Below are 21138 nucleotides of genomic sequence, written 5' to 3'. Positions count from 1 at the left end.
CTGCCCTCTCCTAATCTAATCAAGGGGGCACCTAATTGTCTGGGGTTGCAGGATGTGGGGGTGTTGCTGGGTGCTGCAAATGTCCTTCTCTGCCTTTGAAGACCAGTTTGGCAGCCCTCCCCCTTCCTGCCTCACCATCTGCTGAGGGGAGATTCTCTCCCCAAGCACATTCCTTTGTGTGAAGTCAGGCCACTTCACACCTCATCAAGGTAGCCTGGCAGAAGCTGCTGCAGGCTGGCCAATCAGAGCACAGCAGCAAAAACAATGCAGAGCTGAAATTGGCAACTTTTTAGGTAAAGTCTAAACTTTTTACCTGCACTAGTTATATTAAATCCAACAACTGGAAGTTGTGGGATTTATTACAACAATCAATTTGATACCAAATTCTTGGTATGTAACATTTAAGGAGACTTTAAAATTTAAAATAAAGTCTGCCCATTCTAGCCTATGAAGGCCATTTACTTCAATGAGGGAAAAACGAATTTGGCTGTTTTTACCTCACCAGGGCTTATAAATCTATTTTTATAAAATCCCTGCTTATAGTTACATGGCACCCAGCCCTAGGGGCACATAGGGCACACCTTAGGGGTGACTTATATGTAAAAATAAGGTAGTTTAAGACTTTGGAAGTACCTTTAATTCCAAAGTCGAATTTGCATATAACTTTAATTTAAAAGCAGCCAGCAAGGCAGGCTTGCTTTTAAAATGACACTGGGCACCTCAGCAATGCACCTAGGTGTGCACCACCTATGCTGTGGTCCCTAAACCTACATGCCCTACCATATACTAGGGACTTATAGGTAGGTTAACTTAGCCAATTATAATTAGCCTAATTTGCATATCCATTTTACACAGAGCACAGGCCCTGGGACTGGTTAGAGGTACCCAGGGCACCATCAGAGTCAGGAAAACACCAGCATAAAGTGGAAAATGGGGGCAAAAAGTTATGGGGCCTCTGCAATCAGCCCTAGTTTCTCACAACCCATAATCCCTCATCATTTTGCTCACCCCAAGCATCAATCCACACTATTTCCTCGGCTGGTGTTGCAGGCCATTGTTCTTCCTTCACATCAGCCAGCAACAATTGTGTCTGAATAAGCTGAATTTTTTGAATGGTTTTTGCCATTAGGGGCACTATCTGTACTAGCTGTAACATGCTCTCTTTTGCTGCTGTGTCAGCCATGGCATTTCCTCTGGTTATCTTGGTATTAGCTCCTGTATGGGCCTCGCATTTTATGACTACTGTGCTGTTGGGTAGTAGTATTGCTTTTAACAAGTTCTTTACTAAAAGGCCATTTCAAATGGGTCGACCTTCTGCTGTTGAGCCTACCAGGAATAGGACTGCCGCTGTCAAGTGCCCACAGGTAGGCCTCCTTTCGTTTCCTTACTAGAGCACCTCTGTAGTAGGTAATCCCCTTTTACTAGAATACTTAATATAGATATTTAGGGATCCTAGGCCCTGACGAATTCCCCCTGACCTCCTTTGGCTCTCCGTAGCAGGCAGAAACATGTTGGCCATGCATCAACAATTAGGTGACCCTTCGAGTCATTATCCTCAGTAGGGGTCCCATCACTTTTTTATCCATACCAGCAGTCACCACGATTAAAAGTGTACCACTACACATGTGACTGATTAGGTATTTTTATATCTTCCCCAGCACAACTGGATTCCTTGTTTATCCATATAACTCTAATTTCAGCACTCCCCCCTAGTTCTTTTAACTGGGAGGTTGAGTCCGTCCAGGTGGCATTGTCCTACCTGGATGAGGCTAGGTGGTCATATGATGAAGCAAGACACTATTATGTGTGTGAGACCAACTAGACCGTAAAGGAAACTTGCCTTTCTTCATCACAGTTACTCCTGAAACACCACCAAATCTCAAAATTTGGGATTCTTGGACTAAGGGTAACTTCTTTGCCACTGGCCCCCCACCACACCTCATAATTTTTGTGTGTATAGTTCTATAATAAAGGGGAGACAGTATGAGGTACTGGCTCTTTCTCTGAGCCAAATCTCTCCCACTCTCTCGTTTGTGTTATAGAGCTCTGAAATTGTGACATTGAGGTTTTGTGTCCACTCTCTTGGAGGTGGTTTGGCAGAGCTACAGTGTCTTTTTCACAATCCTCAAGTGATGGAGATGCCCCAAGGAGAACATTAGCATACTGCAAGATTACACTACTGCCTTCCAGATGTCAGCTGCCCAGGTCTCTCTTTACTGCCTGTGCATAGACCGTGGGACCTCTGTGAAGCCTTGGGCCAGTCTTGTGAAAGTGTTCTGGGTATCTTTTATTGTGAAGGCAAAGAGGTACTCGCTCTCTGGATGGACTCTAATACTAAAAAATGCACTTGAGAGCTCTATAACTGAAAAGTACTCTGCTTCTGCAGGTATTGAAGATAATATAGTATTGGTGTCAGGCACAACAGGTGCTAAGGGAACCACAATGTAGTTTATCTGGCGTAAATCCTGTAGGAATCTATATTGCTCAGTGTTGCCCTTGGGCAATGGAATTATTGGACTATTATAGGGGCTATTAGTCTTTTTAATGATACCTAGTGGTAAAAGAGACTCAATCACGGGTTTTATTCCCTCCTCTGCCTGAGGTGACAGTCCATATTGATGCACATGAGGTAGTTCTTCATTTTCCTTAAGCGTCACTTTATGGGGTGGGCATGTTTTTAACAATCCTGTCCCATTTTTGTGTTTTGCCCAAACCTCTGAGTTCACTTGTTCTAGGACCTTGTTTTTTGTCAGCTATAAAGCCATATTCCCTTCAAGCTTGTCAAAAACTGCAGCCCTGTCGTTTCTGAGCTTACACAACGTCCAACACCATCCTTCTCCATTTCCTGATACAGACACAACTCCCAAAGCAAATGCGAAATCCTTAGTTCTTGGTAAGTCCTGGAGATATTTGACCATGGGGCCCAGATACATAGGATAAAATCCTGGTCCTGCAGCAATAGACGTGTGGTTCTGAAGCTGGTACTTTAAATAACCTCTCACCCTACTGGTCCTAGCTCAATGCTTACAGCACCCCTTTATTTTCCTACATGTGTCTTCGTGCAACTCAATTGTCCAGTACTAAATTTTTGTCTGTCATGTGGGGGTACCATTCAGGCACTGGGCCTGTAAAAAATGCTGCAGTACAGTGCCTGGGCCCAGGTACTAAGCCAACTGCACTAACTTAGTCACTAAGTTACTCTCAGTGCCAGGGCTGTATTTAAAAAGTTCTTGAAACATGTCATTGTAGAAATCTCCCTGTAACTGAATCCATTTGTAGCATGTTGGAGAGAGAGAGACAAGACAGGGTTGGGACATAACATATAATCCTCACTTAATTTGCAAGCAGTAAGCACTCTATTAGCAAATTTTGATCTGTCCTCAGGCACTGGTAAATCACATTTTGTGAAAAATATAATGTTGATTGCAATTTACAGAGGAGGTCTCTTCCCAGCAAATAGATGGGTGCATCCGGAGCCAGGAGAAACTGATGGGTGGTTGTGAAATCATCAACTGAAACTGGTAGAGGTTATGATAACTCTTCATGCATCAGCATTCCATTTACCGCTACAGTAGTCACTGTTTCTCCACTACTAGGACCCAACTTGTTTCTTACTGTGGAGATAGTTGCACCGCTGTCTGTTAGGTAATCAATTTTCTTACCTCCTTGGGAATATGGGATTCTCCTCAGGCGTGTCAGATACCTTCATCATAAACCACTGGGCTCACCAGTTTTCTGTTGTTTGGGTAATCTCTCACTCCGAGTGGTCTTATGCCAATCCATGTTGTTCCTGAAAAGGTTTCCTCAGGGAGTGCTGTTTTTGCTTGAAGTCTATAGATATGAGGGGTGCTGATGGCTGGACCTCAACCCTGTCAAACTTGTCATACCTGTAGTTTCTATCTTTTTGCTCATTTCGGTCATTTCTGTCATTTCTATCTCTTCTACCTCTATAACTTTGTCAATTTCAGCCCCAGTGCCCATACCTCAGGCAAACATAGCACTGATCACTACTCTTTTCTCTGGTATCCCTGTCCTTCATCCTGTCTATGCTGTGCCCCCCGATAGTACATTCCCTCTGGCTCCTCCTCTTATTGTACTTTCTGCAACATCATTCCTTTGTCAGTTTTAGCTGAGTCCTTCTTTACTTTAAAAATACTATCCCTTTCCATAGTTGCCAAAAGCGTGCACAACTCTTGATATCTTTTAGTAGACCAGTCAGCGTGGCATAGTTTACAACTATGGGCCACAGATGGTAACAATCCATTCATAAGTGTCTGAGTAGCCAATACGTTATATGCCTCTGTCGTGCGTGGTAAACCCTGCACTATTATCCCATGCTTCATTAAACCTTAGAATGTAATCAGCCACAGATACGCCTGACTTCTGCAACGTGGCTGCTACTTGAGAAAAATCACCATGTTTCACTGCTAAGCCATTGAATCCCTTACAGACTCTAACAAATTCATCAATCTGTTTTCAGTGACATCCATATTATTAGTCAGTATTGTCCAGTTCCTTTCCTGTGGAATTTGGAACACACTCTTTACCAAAGACCATCTGGTACCATATCCTAGTTTTAGTAACATTTCTACATCTCTGCAATGCACATTTTATGGAGCCATTCATAATATTTCACACTGGCTGTGAATGGATATCGGGCATCCTTGGCCATCTGAATTGCTTTCAAGGGGGTCCATGGTTTTAACATTAATGTCCCTCCTAACACTATTTTTAATGCAGTCATTTTAGGATTTAATAGTGTTTCATCAGTATATGAATTCTCACCCTTTCCTTTTAGCGCCCATGTGCATGACTGTGTAAGTATTAGCCTTTCTTTGCTATCTATCTTATCCTGAAGATTATTAATGGAACGTTGTATTTTGTCCCTTTCTGTGTTCACCTTTTCCTGAAACTTATCTGCCTCCCTCCTTAGGAGAGCTAACTGCTCGCATTCGTCCTCATTGTTTTTCTCTTGTGCACTCAGCCCTAAATCCTCCCTTAGACCAAAAATGGAAGTTTGGGCAAGGGTTTCAAAAGCAAGCTGTATCTCCCCACCCCACAAAGGGCAGGTGTCTATTCAGGACAGGTGCTGAGGCTCCTTCTTCTCAGGGACTAGTTGGCTTGTCAGATAGCGTAGTTAAATCACCTTCCAGGGATATATGGAAATAAGGCACATGTGGCAAGCCTGGTTTTAGACCCAGAGCCTACTTGTGTGTGTTATTTCTTTCACAGTGTATGTTGGGGCCTGAAAATGATGGGTAATTTGAAGTTCTTTGAGGAGGTAGAACAGGCCCTGCAGAATGGATGCCTTGTTCCAATGTTAGGGGATTGCTCTCATTGTTATCCCTACCTGTGCTCCAGGAATTGAATTCACTGGTCACATCCAATCTCTGTCTTTTCCTTTCTTCCTCTGTTAACAATCGTATCTCTTCCTCAGTTATAGTATTATTGGTTATTTGCTCATTGTTTGCTCCTTCACCTAATTTGACAAAAAGGTCTTGAGGCTTTGAGGTGATAAACAGTTTCTTCAACATATTTATGTCAATATACACTTGGTGGTGAGTGCAAATACACAGCAGAGCAGCAGCCCTTCTGGAAGCATTGCTTAAACTCTGTCTGTTTACTTCAGCTGTCGTCAAACCACAGTGGTTACGTAGTAACAACAAAATGCTGCTCTGTTTGCACGTAGTAACTTAACTCTAATAAACATTGGATGTATGTTGCGGGCCAAACCTTTGCTAGTTCTTCTTGCTTTTTGTTACTCTGGACTCTGTGGAGACATTTTCCTGGCCTTCTTTTTTTAAAGCAGAGCTTTCTTTTTAGCAATTATAAGCCACAGCTGCAAGCAATATGGTCTCTGTTAAGAGTTGAATATCCTCTATCTCAAGAGAGCCAAATCTAGGCCACCTTCTGTTATTCTCCTTCCAAGTCCAAACTAGCACACAGAACGGTGTCACATATTCCAAAAAAATTTATATCTTCTAGAACGTGAGCTGCAGGGCCTTCTGGTGGTAATTTAAAACATCTCTCTCCTGTCAGCTGTTTAAAAAACCTTTTAGTCTTTTTCAGCATTCTAGGACTTACTACCCTTACATTTCCTGTAGACTTGCCGCTGCCCATTGTGCCCTTCCCTCCCAATTTTACACCCTGAAAGAAATACAGAAGGGTTGTATCCTGCAAAAAAATAGTTAAGCACGAAAAAATGTTATGCAGTGGTGGATAGAGAGCGATAGAGAAACCAAGAACTGTTGACAACTTAGAAACACAACATAAAACAGTTTTTCTTCTCTAATGCAGTATTGCTTTATGTTACATGTAATTCACAGAAACATTGCAATGAAACATGGTGGCGTGTTTATACTTAATTAACACATAATTCAAATACAGTTATTGATAAATGACAGACTATTTGTTTATGCACATTTCAAAATCATTTCCGTGTTCCAGTGCCAGCTGATCAAATGCTTCCCAAGTTACACTTTGGGTGGGTTTTTATTTGTTTATTTATTTACTCTCTGGGGTTCCTTTAAAGCGATAGATATATATCTATATATATACACACACACACATAGATATATAAAATATATTTAAAAATGTATATATATATATATATATATATATATATATATATATATATATATATATTCTTCTCTTTCCTCTCTGGTTCAGGCTCTCCTGTGTGGTCTTACTATTCGCCATACGAATTTGCGACTATCATTTAATGGAATGATATGGATAACTTAGTTACTCCTCAATCCCCGGTTTAATTTCCTGCTATATTTTTATTTTCCTCAATCCCCAGTTTTACAAATAAGCTATATTGTAAGCATTGAAAGGCCATAACAACAAGGCATTTAATTAACCTACTGTGGTGGCATCTCACGCATCCCACTTCTGACACCATGTGTTAGGGAAACTATTAGTCCAACCCTCCCCAGAGTGACGCAAAGAAAACACAAACACCAGGCAAGGCTCCGGAACAGATGAAATGTTTGTTGGGATACCAAAGTTTATTGGCAGGCCAAGGCAGAAGGCAGACGCACATCCCATGTTACGTCTTACAAGCTAGCATCTTCTGCCCTGCATCATATAAGTCAGGCGGTTATGTATGTTAATAAGTGCTGTCACAGCAAAATCTCAAAAAGGGACATAGTCCAAGCATGGGCAAACATACGCAAAATACAAATGCTGCATATACATAAACATGAAGACCAAAGAGTAAAATTATACATAGTGCACTGTGAGCAAAAATAAGTGAACAGACAATAGGTGGATTGATTACAGAAAGAATGGAGCTGTTGAGCTTGCTTGTAGGTTTGCCTGACTGGATTAACTTAGGGGCATATTTATACTTGTTTGCACCAACTTTTCATCATTTTATTTTACTAAAATTCGGTGCAAACTAACTCCAAATTTATACTTTGGTGCTAGACCCTTCTAGCGCCAGCGTTATGGAGTTAAATTATTTTTTGGACGTGGAAACCTACTTTGCGTCGAGATGCAAAGTAGGCGTTACAATGCAAAAAATTACTCTATGGCCTCAGCGCCATATTTATCCCCCATGCTAAAATCATGCACGGGGGCAGGAGGGGTCAAATAATGATGGAAAGCTTGCTTTGCACCATTATTTAACGCCTGGGTAAGGGCAGGCATTAGGGGACCTGTGGGCCTATTTCCATAGTAGAACACCATGGAATTAGCCCACAGGTGCTCTCCCCAGCCCCCATGGACACCCCCACCTACACCAGAGGGAGAGCGGAGGATGGGGGACCCCATCCCAAGTAAGTATAGGTAAATACAGGTAAGTTTTCTTACTTTTTAAAGTGCCATTGGGGGCCCTGAAATGGGCCCTCCCACATGGCACTGGGTGCAATGGCCATGCCCAGGGGACCCTGGTGCCCTGTGCTGACCATTGGGGTGGTGGGCATGACTCCTGTTTTTTCTAAGACAGGAGGCATGTGGTATGGATTGTTTTGCTTCAGAAAATGATGCTAGGCTGGTTAGAGTAATTTTTTACTCTAACCTGCCTAACGTCATTTTTAGGTGCAAAAACCCCCTTCTTCCATACCGCCAGCCCCACCCGGCTAACGTCATGTTTTTTTACACTAGCCTAACCTTTGCACCGGCTTGCACCATTCCATAAATATGGTGCCTGGCTGGTGCTCAGAAATGGTGCAAGCCGGTGCTAAACGTTTTGGTGCAAAACTGCGTTAGTGCAGTTTTGCATCAAAAAGTATAACTCCGGGTCCTTAATGTGTAAGACAGAGCTAAACTTAACATGGTTTGGAGAGGTTTGTTTGCACAGCTGGCGTAGGTGTCAGAGAGGTCAGCAGGGAAGTCTTGGGGCAGTGCTAAAATAGTAATGTGGACGAGTGGCACTATTCTGTGAATGATTAAATAGCTTAGTGGGATCAAGATACTGGCGGAGAGAGTTGGAACTAAAGTATGATATCTATAGGTACATACATATGGATATATATATATACATATATTTTTTTTTTTACTTCCTCAAAAGGTGAAAAGTGCAGTTCCGCATTGGAGTATAGGTGTGACTTGTACGGTGAAGGTACTGTGTCATCTTCATAGAATGTGACATATGTGAATCCAGTGGCACCCGAAATGACCCAGATTACTACATTTATTTTGCTTACATGTGGATGTAGATATTTTGCTTCAAGCATGTCACTCTGTAATGATCTGAGAATTTGCCTATTTTGTGGTGTCCAGTGTTTGCTTGAGAAATCAGGACAAATTAAGTCATAAAGTGGTTTGATGCATTGTGCATAGCTTGGTATGTACGTTTTGCTAAAATTGAAGAAACCTAGCAATGAATGCTGTTTCTTGATGTTGTTTGGTGGTTGTAGTTAAGCACACTTCTCTAGGAACTGTGTGCCAGACTTCCTCCCATTTCAAAGCTCATATCTCAGGAACTGTACATGGAGAAAAGCAATTTTAGTTTTCTTAAAATTAAATTTATAGCCATGGTCAGCATATCCCAAAACAATGGCATCTACCCTGGCTAAGTCTGTGTTGAGGTCATAATCAGTTATTTAAATATCATCTACATCGGACAACGCCCCAGAATCAATATCATGCAATGTTGATGTCACATGGACTGGGAACTATCCTGGACTGTTCTTCTACCCTTGGAGATGGCAACATAAATGGTGCTGGTAGCCTAACTCTGGAAAGGTGCTTTGATTCTGGCTTTCAGGCACTAGATTTTGGCAAAAAAAAAGTTGGAAATATCCAAGGCTGTTTGTATTTTTGTGCACTATATTGTTTATAAGTGTTGTGCTATGTGAATTTTGAATGGCAAATGTGGGTGTGTGACTGTTTAAATGTCTGAAATCTAAGACTATTCTATATGAATGGTCTGGCTTAGCAACAGGGAACAAAGGGTCATTCATAGGTAAAACACCTGGTTCAATTACTCCCTGGCACTCAAGTTGTGAGAGACTTTCCCTCACTGGTGCTTTGGCCTCATTTTGGATTGGATACTGAGGTTGTATTTGTGGATTGACTGTATTGGTATGACATGATAGGGAGAATCTCTAACCCAACCCACATGGTTGTGGTACAGTGGAGGAGCCGCATGTGCTGCTTAGGCTTCTTTTACTGGAGTGGGAAGAAGAACTGGGAAAGAATGAAAAATGACATCTTCCTCTTGTGGGAGCGTTCAAAAAAACTCTGGTGGCCAATATTTTTCTTCCAGAAGAATGTCAAAGTTTAGTGTTAATCTTTCCCAGAAGATTATGGTGGTCATTCCAACCTTGGTGGTAAAAGGCGCTTACCACCGTGCAGAAGACAGCCAGAACACCGCCGCGGTAAACCGCCACGTTCATTCTGACCCACAACAGGCAAACCGCCAAAATACAGGCATCCACAAAAGTCCGCCACACCAAAGGTCAGCGAGAAACTGGCGATGACCAAACCTCCACCGTCACGCCAACAGAAATACGCCCATGCCATCACGACCCACGAATCCCCGTGGCGGTCTTTCAACCACGGTATTCCATTGGCGGTACACACCGCCGCGCTCAAAATACACACACATACAAAACACTGCCACATTGGACAATTACAAATACAAACACCTGAAACACATACACACACCACTCCCACACACACAATACAATATAAAACACACACCCACATCACCCACAAACCTCCACGCCAACAGAATCGTGAACACGCACAGAGAAAAGACATCCGAGCACCCAGACGCGCATTTTACTGTCACCCAGCAATATTAGCACGCACTTCACACAACACAACAATACACATCACCACACTTAGCACCACACAATCCACCCCACACATCACCCACACCACCCCATGGCACCTCAAAGACACCCCAGGTTTTCTGACGCTGAACTCAGGGTCATGGTGGAGGAAATTGTACGGGTAGAGCCACAGCTCTTCGGGACACAGGTGCAGCACACCACCATTGCCAGGAAGATGGAGCTATGGAGCAGAATAGTCGACAGGTCAACGCTGACGGACAGCACCCAAGAAATAGGGACAACATCAGGAAGCGGTGGAACGACCAACTACGGGGGAAGGTGCGTTCAATGGTATCCAGGCACAACATTGCGGTGCAGCGGACTGGCAGCGGACCCCCACCTCCTCCCCCAGAATTTACGACATGGGAGGAGCAAGTCTTGGCGATCCTGCATCCTGAAGGCCTTGCAGGAGTTTCTGGAGGAATGGACTCTGGTAAGTCAATATTTCACTACTTCATCCCCCCCACCCCACCTGCATGCCAACTCATACCCCCACCCTCACCCCCATCACACCTACTCCCTGCAAATGTCTCACCATCACAACCCACCCATCCCAACACAAAACCCTGCATGCGACCACAAACCATGAACACCCATCACCAAAGCATGCCCACTGCACATACCCATCCCCCCCAAACCATCGTCACTGAAGCCCCCACACAGGAATGCTAGCACTGGGGTACACGGGCACCCACCCATTGCACGCTATGGCACACACAGATGCAATAACCATACTTTTATACCCCTGCAGGACCCGAACGCCACGTCACCGCGCAGGAGGGTCCACAAATGTCCACTCCACCCCCAGAAGAGGCCCACAGTGAGGACAGCAACTCTGTCGACCTGGATCTAGATGACCAGCCCGGCACATCGGGGACCTCGGGACAGTCGGTTCCCTCACCCAGTCACAGGCCTCCACAGACCTTCCCCCCTCTGGAAACACCAGCACAGCACCCACCCAGCGGGCCCATACCTCTGTCCCCAGGACACGTCAATCAGTGGTGTGTCCACCACTACAGGGCACCCAGGCTAACCCACCACCCCAACAACAACAGGGACCTGGGGGCAGTGGTAGTGGGCACACAGTCCAGGGGACGGAGGCACAGGGAAACAGGGGAACTGGGAGGGCTGCTGCGCGACGGGGGCGGACAGGCCAAGGGAACCCACTCTCCACGAGGCCCTCTCCTCCATCATGGGAGCATACCACCACTCCCAGGAGACGATGGCAACGGTACTGGCTAGGTTTCAGGAGATCCAGCTCCTGCAGGAGCAACAGTATATGGGGTTCAGGGAGGAACTATGAAACATCAGTTCCGCCCTGGCCACCATCGTAGGGGCTCTGAATCAGGTAGTCACCACATTGCGGGACACTGTGGCACCACAAAGGGCCCCTCACACTAGCATGGACCAAGAACTGCCTACCACCTCTGCCGGCGATAGTGGACAGGAGGCCCCGCCACAGGACCAACAGGCCACCACCACCCCACCCCCTGCAGAAGGAGAACCACCCCGCAAGCGGGCCCTGAGATCCAGGAAGAAGACAGAGTAAAATGCCAAGACCCTCGCCAGCAAAGGATACCTCCCTGATTGTCATCCCACTGTCCCACTGTCCCACATTGTCACCCTGTCCACCCTTAAACTGCCCCTGCTCCACTTTCCAAAGGCATTTGGACAATGCACCTGTGATACTAATACTCTGGAATCTGCCATGGACATTCCTCCACCATCACCCCTCACCAATTTGCAACCACCCACCAATATAGAGCACTGTAATAAACACAGTTATTGCACAAAACAATCAGGAGTCTGGCTGTGATTTGGAAAAAATGTATTAGACATGACCGTGCCAAAATGCTGATTTACATTGTGATGACAACATACCAATGTCACACAGCTGTAGTCCATGGGGAAACAAAGCAGATGTCACGCAGTGGGGCCCACAGCTCTGAAATCGGAAGGGAAAGTCACAACTCAGTTACCATACACTGGAGGAAATGGTCAGACAGTAGAGAGGGAGTAGTCTTTAAGTAAATGTAATATGCCGGTGGGGATTCTTACCTGTGTGTCATTGAAAATACTGCTGTATTACTGTGTTCCTGTTCTCTATGTCGTCCTCTTCGGCTTCCTCGTCTTCACTCTCCACAGGCTCCACAGCTGCTACAACACCACCAACTGGACCATCCTCCTGCAGAAAAGGCACCTGGCGTCGCAAAGCCAGATTGTGAAGCAGGCCACGATGATCTGGCACACCTTCTTTGGTGAGTACAATAGGGAACCACCTGTCATATGGAGGCACCTGAACCTGGCCTTCAGGAGGCCGAAGGTTCGCTCGATCACCCTCCTAGTCCGCCCATGGGCCTCATTGTACCGTTCCTCTGCCCTTGTCCTGGGATTCCTCACTGGGGTCAGTAGCCATGACAGGTTGGGATAACCAGAGTCCCCTAATAGCCACACCCGGTGCCTCTGGAGTTGACCCATCACGTAAGGGATGCTGCTATTCCGCAGGATGTAGGCGTCATGCACTGAGCGAGGGAACTTGGCATTCACATGGGAGATGTACTGGTCAGCCAAACACACCATCTGTACATTCATGGAATGATAACTCTTCCTGTTCCTGTACACCTGTTCACTCCTGCTGGGGGGGACCAAAGCAACATGTGTCCCATCAGTGGCACCTATGATGTTGGGGATATGTCCAAGGGCATAGAAATCACCCTTCACTGTAGCCAAATCCCCCACCTCAGGGAAAACGATGTAGCTGCGCATGTGTTTCAGCAGGGCACCCAACACTCTGGACAACACCTTGGAAAACATAGGCTGGGACATCCCTGATGATATGGCCACTGTTGATTGAAATGACCCACTTGCTAAGAAATGGAGTACTGACAGAACCTGCACTAGAGGGGGGATCCCTGTGGGTTGGCGGATTGGTGACATCAGGTCTGCCTCCAGCTGGGCACACAGTTCATGAATAGTGGCTCGGTCAAGCCTGTATGTCAGTATGACATGTCTTTCCTCCATTGTCGACAGGTCCACCAGCGGTCTGTACACGGGAAGATTTCTCCATCTCCTCGCATGTCCCAGCGGACGGTGCCTATGAAGGACAACAGCGAGCACAGAGTCAATCAACCCACAGGTATGTTCCCACAGCTTGCACATAACACGATTCCCAATGCATTGAATGGCATGTATGAGTGTCGATGCAAGGTCTAGGTATGTGTGACGCAGTAGAAAGTAAGCCATGTGGGCCCTTGAAATGGCGGCTGCCTGACCTGTGAAGTGCGACAATGGGATGTGAGATCAATGCGCTGGCGTGGCACACCGTGGCGGTAGGCGGTCGAAGACCGCGGCGCAAAGCAGCATTGGTTAACATTGAACCCTATGGGTTTCAGGAGCCAATGACTATGTGCGCCGGCGGTCGCGGTACACACCGCCGCGGTACACACCGCTGCGGGCGTGACCGCCATTTTCTATCTGCTTAATCACTCGATACCTGATCTTCCACAGGAGAGGACCTACACTGCAAGTGCTGCTGTGACCTCGGTCTGGAAGAGACAATGGCTCATGCGACTGGGGAAAGGGCCCCTGCCTTCACTGCTCAGGAATTGGAGAAACTTGTGGATGGGGTCCTCCCCCAGTATGCGCTACTCTACGGTCCTCCAGACCAACAGGTAAGTACACTGGGACCATGCTTTGTGGGCAATGCCTGTGTTGAGTGGGGTGGATGAAAGATGGTGGGGAGGGGAGCGATTGAGGCATGCATCAAACGACAGATGAGAGCATGTGCCACATGGCAAGGGTGGGGATGGGGGGCCACTCACATCGAGCATGCAGAAGGTGATGAATATTTTTCTCTCCCTGTACATGTCACATAGGTCAGCGCCCACCAGAAAATTGATATTTGGCGTGCCATCACCAAGGACGTCCGGACCCTGGGGGTCCACCAGAGACGGGGAACCCACTGCCGGAAGAGACGGGAGGACATCCGACGCTGGAGCAGGAAGACGGCGGAGGCTCAGCTGGGGATGGCCTCCCAACGTGGGAGGGGTGCCAGTCGGACTTTGACCCCCCTGATGTCCCGGATCCTGGCGGTGGCCTACCCTGATTTGGATGGGCACATGAGGACATCACAGCAGACACAAGGGGGTGAGTACTCTCTAATCCTGGTGACTTTGCGTGCAGTGGAGGTGTCTGGGTGGGGGAGGAGGGCTGTGGGTATCCCTAGGCCAGGGCGATTTCTGTAGGCTAGGCCCCTCCGTAAGGCATGGCCCTGTGCCCCCGCCCCCCACCTCTGTAGGGTGCCAAGTACAGCTATTCATTGCCCTGTGTCATCTATGTGTGCAGATGTCACCCATAGGCTTGTAGGCCATGTCCCACGGATTGCGTAGTCGACCACAAGTGCGCGGCGTAGTGCAGGGGGCTTCTGTGTCTGTCCTCTCCGCCAATGGTAGCGGTAATCCATGCACTCGACATGTCTTTCTTTCTCCCCCCCCCCTTTTTTGTGGTCTTCCTGTTCATGTGTGCATTAGCATCATCAGGCGGAGGAGAAGGGGCATCGGAGCACGAGGGAGCTGCATCTCACATGGCCATGTCGGGCGATGCAATGGATTCGGAATTCACCAGTGAGACGGAGGGCGAGGGGAGCTCCACAGCGGGGACTCGTGCTGATGTCAGTGACAGCGACTCGTCCTCTGAAGGGAGCTCCCTTGTGGTGGCGGCAACATCTGTGCCCCCCGCAACAACAGGTACAGCCGCCACCCAGCGCACCAGCACCGCCCTCCCAGCAGCCCCTCAGCGTTTGCCCCGTGCCCGCTCACCCAGGAAGGTGGGCATCTCCTTCGCCCCAGGCACCTCAGGCCCTGCCCCTGTCACCCCTGCTGCCCTCAGTGAGGAGGTCATTGACCTCCTGAGGAAGCTCACTGTTGGGCAGTCTACCATTTTGAAAGCCATCCAGGGTGTAGAAAGGGAGGTGCACCAGAGTAATGCATACCTGGAGGGCATTCATTCTGGTCAGGCGGTCCTTCAGCGATCGTTCAACACTCTGGCCTCAGCACTGATGGCAGCCATTGTTCCTGTCTCTAGCCTCCCCCCTCCAACTTCCTCCACCCATACCCAATCCCCTGTACCTCTGCCTATCCCAGACACACCATCAGACCAGCATGCACACACCTCAACACCCAAGGGAAGCTCAGCCAGACATAAGCACCACACATCACACAGGCATTCAGACAAGCAACATCCACATACAGACATACCAACACCCACTGCCTCCACTGTGTCCCCCTCCTCCTCGTCTCCCTCCTCCCTCCCTGTCACGTCTCCACTCACACCTGCATGCACAACATCTTCAGCCACTACGTCCATCACCAGCACACCCACCAGAACCCCCTGCACACGTGCAGTCACCACCCCCACTACCATTCACACGTCCCCTGTGTCCTCTCCCAGTGTGTCTGTCACCCCCTCTTCCAAGCTACACAAACGCAGGCAGCCACCCACCCAACAGCCATCCACCTCACAACAGCCTCCAGCCCAAGCACCTGCACCCAAAGACACCAGACTGAAAACTCCTACAACCACAACCTCTTCCTCCACTCCCATACCCACTACACCTACCCGTCCCTCTGTTCCTAAAATGCTTTTACTTTCCAAACTTGACCTCTTTCCTACAACTCCCCCACCCCGTCCATCTCATAGGACTCCAGTAAGCACCTCAGCCACCACAAAAGCAGTCTGCCATGGACTGTGGAGTCCCCCACCCTCAAGGGCATCCAGTACAGTACGGAGCCAAGGCACGGCCAGCCCAACCCCGGTAAAACATCCGGAGATTGGCAGTGGCCGGCGCGAGAGGCCGAAGACACCAGGGACCAAGATCCCTACCATGGCTCCGGGAGGAAGTGTGGTGCCAGCTGGCACACCGCCAAAGGTGGGGAAGGGCCACAGGCGAACAGGGAAGGCTGGGAAGGGCAGCACGCCCGACAAGACCGCCAGCAGCCCAGCTGGCCAGGAGGGCCCGCCAGCCCCATCCCAGGTGGGCAGGAGGACACCAACAGGCCCGGTACTGCAGCCCAGGAGGGCCCCGCAAGCCCCATCCCAGGTGGGCAGGAGGATACCAACAGGCCCGGTACTGCAGCCCAGGAGGGCCCCGCCAGCCACACGACAGATGGGCAGGAAGACACCGCCAGCCACAGGTCAGATGGCGATTGACCTCCACGCCATGGCTGGATCCGCTGAGCTGGGCACTCATCCGAAGCACCGCTGCACTGGGCACCGCCGTCTCAAGCACCGCTGCACTGGGCCCTTCATCTCAAGCACCGCTGCACTGGGCCCTTCATCTCAAGCACCGCTGAACTGGGCACCGCTGTCTCAAGCACCGCTGAATTGGGCACCGCCGTCTCAAGCACCGCTGAACTGGCCACTGCCGTCTCATGCACCCCTGCACTGGGCACCGCCGTCTCAAGCACCGCTGAACTGGGCACTGCCGTCTCATGCACCGCTGCACTGGGCACCGCTGTCTCAAGCACCGCTGAACTGGACACTGCCGTCTCAAGCACCGCTGAACTGGGCCCTTCATCTCAAGCACCGCTGCACTGGGCCCTTCATCTCAAGCACCGCTGCACTGGGCCCTTCATCTCAAGCACCGCTGCACTGGGCCCTTCATGTCAAGCACCGCTGCACTGGGCCCTTCATCTCAAGCATCACTGCACTGGGCACCGCCATCTCAAGCACCGCTGAACTAGGCACCGCCGTCTCAAGCACCGCTGCACTGGGCACCGCCGTCTCAAGCACCGCTGAACTGGGCACCGCCGTCTCAAGCACCGCTGAACTGGGCCCTTCATCTCAAGCACCGCTGCACTGGGCCCTTCATCTCAAGCACCGCTGCACTGGGCACCGCCGTCTCAAGCACCGCTGAACTGGGCACCGCCGTCTCAAGCACTGCTGCACTGGGCACCGCCGTCTTAAGCACCGCTGAGCTGGGCCCTTCATCTCAAGCACCGCTGAACTTGGCCCTTCATCTCAAGCACCGCTGAACTAGGCACCGCCGTCTCAAGCACCGCTGCACTGGGCACCGCCGTCTCAAGCACCGCTGAACTGGGCACCGCCGTCTCAAGCACCGCTGAACTGGGCCCTTCATCTCAAGCACCGCTGCACTGGGCCCTTCATCTCAAGCACCGCTGCACTGGGCACCGCCGTCTCAAGCACCGCTGAACTGGGCACCGCCGTCTCAAGCACTGCTGCACTGGGCACCGCCGTCTCAAGCACCGCTGAACTGGGCCCTTCATCTCAAGCACCGCTGAACTTGGCCCTTCATCTCAAGCACCGCTGCACTGGGCACCGCCGTCTCAAGCACTGCTGAACTGGGCACCGCCGTCTCAAGCACCGCTGAACTGGGCCCTTCATCTCAAGCTTCGCTGAACTGGACACCGCCGTCTCAAGCACCGCTGAACTGGGCACCGCCGTCTCAAGCACCGCTGCACTGGGCCCTTCATCTCAAGCACCGCTGCACTGGGCCCTTCATCTCAAGCACCGCTGAACTGGGCACCGCCGTCTCAAGCACCGCTGCACTGGGCCCTTCATCTCAAGCATGGCTGAACTGGGCCCTTCATCTCAAGCACCGCTGAACTGGGCACCGCCGTCTCAAGCACCGCTGGCCCATTGGCGGAAGGGGCAGGCCCGCATCTGTGTCGGGCAGGGCTGCACGAAGCACTCTGGGCACCAGTCCCCCTCCAGAACCAGTGGAGACTGTTATCCACTTGTGAGACTGTGGCTTTACACTCCCCAGGATGAAGCAGTGGGCAACCCACCCACTGTATAGACTTGAGAGACTGTGGCTTTGCACTCCCCAGGATTGAACAGTGGGCAAGCCACCCACTGTATAGACTTGAGAGACTGTGGCTTTGCACTCCCCAGGATGGCACAGTGGGCAAGCCACCCACTGTATAGATTTGAGAGACTGTGGCTTTGCACTCCCCAGGATTGAACAGTGGGCAAGCCACCCACTGTATAGACTTGAGAGACTGTGGCTTTGCACTCCCCAGGATGGCACAGTTGGCAAGCCACCCACTGTATAGACTTGAGAGACTGTGGCTTTGCACTCCCCAGGATTGAACAGTGGCCATGGAGGCCCCTCGTGGATCTGGCGTCGTGGACTCATCTGGCTGAGGTGCCCCCCCTTCCCTTCCCCCTGAGGTGCCTGTAGTTTTCCTATCTGATGCCCCTGCAGTGTTCTCTCCGTTGGAGTCAGGTATCCTGTGTGGGCTTTGCCCATGTGATTTGGGCCCAGTGGTCCACGGACAATGCCTTCTACAATGATCGGACTTGTACATTTATGTATATAAAGGTTTTAGATGTGTGATATATTTTTAAGCCAGTGATACAATATATTCCAATGTTTCGAATCATTTCCTTTTGTCTTTGCATTCTTCCAGGGGGGCTGGGGGGGTAACTGTGATGTATTGCTATGCATTGATGTGTGTGTTGTAGTGGGTGAGGGTGGGGGTGGGGGTGTCGCTTATGTGTGTCCCCGTAATTTTTTCCCTCCCCTGTGTCGTAGGTGCAGTACTCACCGTTGTCTTCTGCGCCGGCGTTCGTGCTCCTGGTAGAGGAGCAGGAAGACAGTCGCTGGCAGGATGTGGAGTTCGGGTTCCATGCTGTCAAGATTCCTCTTGGGGTGTATGGAGGTGAGCGTTTTCCGTTCGAAATGGCTGTTTCAGGCCGTGTTTTTATCGGCGGGGCTACCGCCCCGGAAAAGGTGGCGGATTGGTGGGTTGTGATAGGGTGGGCGGTACATTGACTCCCGCCTGTCTGTTGGCGGTGACCGCTGCGCTGTTTGTTTGTCCCGCCGTAGCGGGCAGTGTGTTGAAGTGGCAGTTTCTGTTGGCGGTTTCCGCCAGGGTCGGAATTCCATTTTTTTTACCGCCAGAATGTTGGCGGTTTAGCCGCCGCTTTAACACCGACCGCCAGGGTTGGAATGACCCCCTATATATCTATTGTGCACTTACTGTCCCCCTCAATTTGAATATTTAATTTGTAGACCCTGTTGGATGGGGAGACACACCTGTATGGTGTTTTAGACTTCTAAGTAGTTATTAGTTGCTGTCACCTCCAGAAGCTCTTGAAGATTCTGTTAAACTATCATGACCTCTGTTGTGCACCATTGCATAGTCACTGCCCACGTCTTGATCATCAGTAATGTTCTCAATATATGTGGCATACTTATCTGAAAGGGATGCAACTGTCTTCTTTTTAACTTGAGGTTTCTGTTGAGGAACATTTTCTTCCATTTTTATCGTGACGACTGAGGAGAGCTGTGAGTCCTTTTTCAGTTTCACATACTCATTTTATTGCTCTGACTGCCCAACTCTCTCATTCCACTTATCGGTTGAGTCCTGAAAGGTATGAGAAGGGCGTGTGTCAGTATACTGATAGATTCAGGAGGTTTTAAACGGTCACAATTTCTAAGATTGTAGAGTTTCTCTGAGGTCTCCAGATGTTGAGATTTGTTTTGTTTTATCTTAATTATGTCACTGTCTATCCCAGCGTTTTTTAGAACCCTCTTCTACTTACTTAGTATTATCCCTACCAGAATTACCTTGAAGCTGCCCCCTACTTGGTCTGGCCCCCAGAGTATCCCCACTAATACTAGTATAAGTCTCAGTGATAATCTTTGGCAACTCACGTTCCTGATCTATTTGAGGAACATACCAGAGCCACTATCATACTGCCAAAGCTGCTGTTCCTCCTTTAATATTACTTAAAATATTTAATGAGACTGTAGCAAAGTTGGGCAATAGTTTCATCACCAAATCCAGGGCAGGGGCTGCCAGTATTCATTTTGTATTTGTTTTAACACTTCCAGATCATTCAGAAGTGTCAGTGTATGATGCGTGGTAGAATAAATTGCAGCAATTACTGTGCCAATCTATAGAGGGAACTACTCCAAATTGCAAGCATATTATGAGAATTCTATTTTTACCTTGGGTTTCCACATGGGGAAGAACTGCTCCCAGCTGATTTACTTTTTGTTCTTTCCAAAACAGAATTTCATTATGTTTGGTGGGAACCTTACCCATTATCGACTGTACAGTTGCTGGATTTAGGTCCATGATTACTTAGGGGACCTAACGTATATTTTGAATAATGTGTCAAAGGGCACCTTGAAACCAATTATGGTGTTCTTGATAGGATAATGACATTTATAAATATGCATAAGCTCTGTATTTTGTAGGTGGGTTTGCTATAGTATATTTTGAAAAATGTTTGAGTTTGCATCTGCTGCAGTAAAGGTGACCCATGAATAGAACATTTCTGTTCTGTATGCATCATGTGCCTCTACCACAAATGTAACATCTCCACCCTCATTCAGAAGCCCATGAGCTAATAAATGCTGTGTGAGATGTGGTCTCATGTTCACTGGGATTAACTATGGGTGTGGTTGTGCCATATTTAAAGCTGTAAATTCAAAGAACGAAACACAAAATGGGGATTCCTTTTAAGGTTCAAGCTTGAACAACCTACAGACTAAGATAGGCACTACCTATTTAGCTGAGGAGGATTCTCCCCTAATACCTTGGCTGTCTCTTTATAAAGGTAATAATTAGGGTACCTTTAGCGTGTGAGAGAGAGTTACTAAGGAGACACGCTAAAATGTATGCCTGACCAATATTGTTAGTGCCATGTCGTGTGGTTCCTATTATGATAATAAGACTGTGTATTTTAAGGGTGGCAGCACCACCACGTGACGGTGACTAAGTCAGTCCCACACTGTAGGGAAGCTGTCAGCCTGATTCCCGTCTAGAAAGGAAAGGTGATTTGTGGCAACCTAAACACGAAACTCTGATTCCTCAGGGAA

General features: G+C 48.6%; 1 protein-coding gene across 1 annotated transcript in view; it reads left to right on the top strand.

Moving 5' to 3' along the window:
* LOC138266632 (calcium-activated potassium channel subunit alpha-1-like) overlaps window positions 1-21138 on the top strand; it is a 101355-nt gene that overhangs the window by 24827 nt on the left and 55390 nt on the right. The window lies entirely within an intron of this gene.

Source organism: Pleurodeles waltl, chromosome 11 (assembly GCF_031143425.1).
Source record: "Pleurodeles waltl isolate 20211129_DDA chromosome 11, aPleWal1.hap1.20221129, whole genome shotgun sequence".
NCBI classification, from domain to species: Eukaryota; Metazoa; Chordata; class Amphibia; order Caudata; family Salamandridae; genus Pleurodeles; species Pleurodeles waltl.
This window is presented reverse-complemented; position numbering and strand designations above follow the sequence as displayed.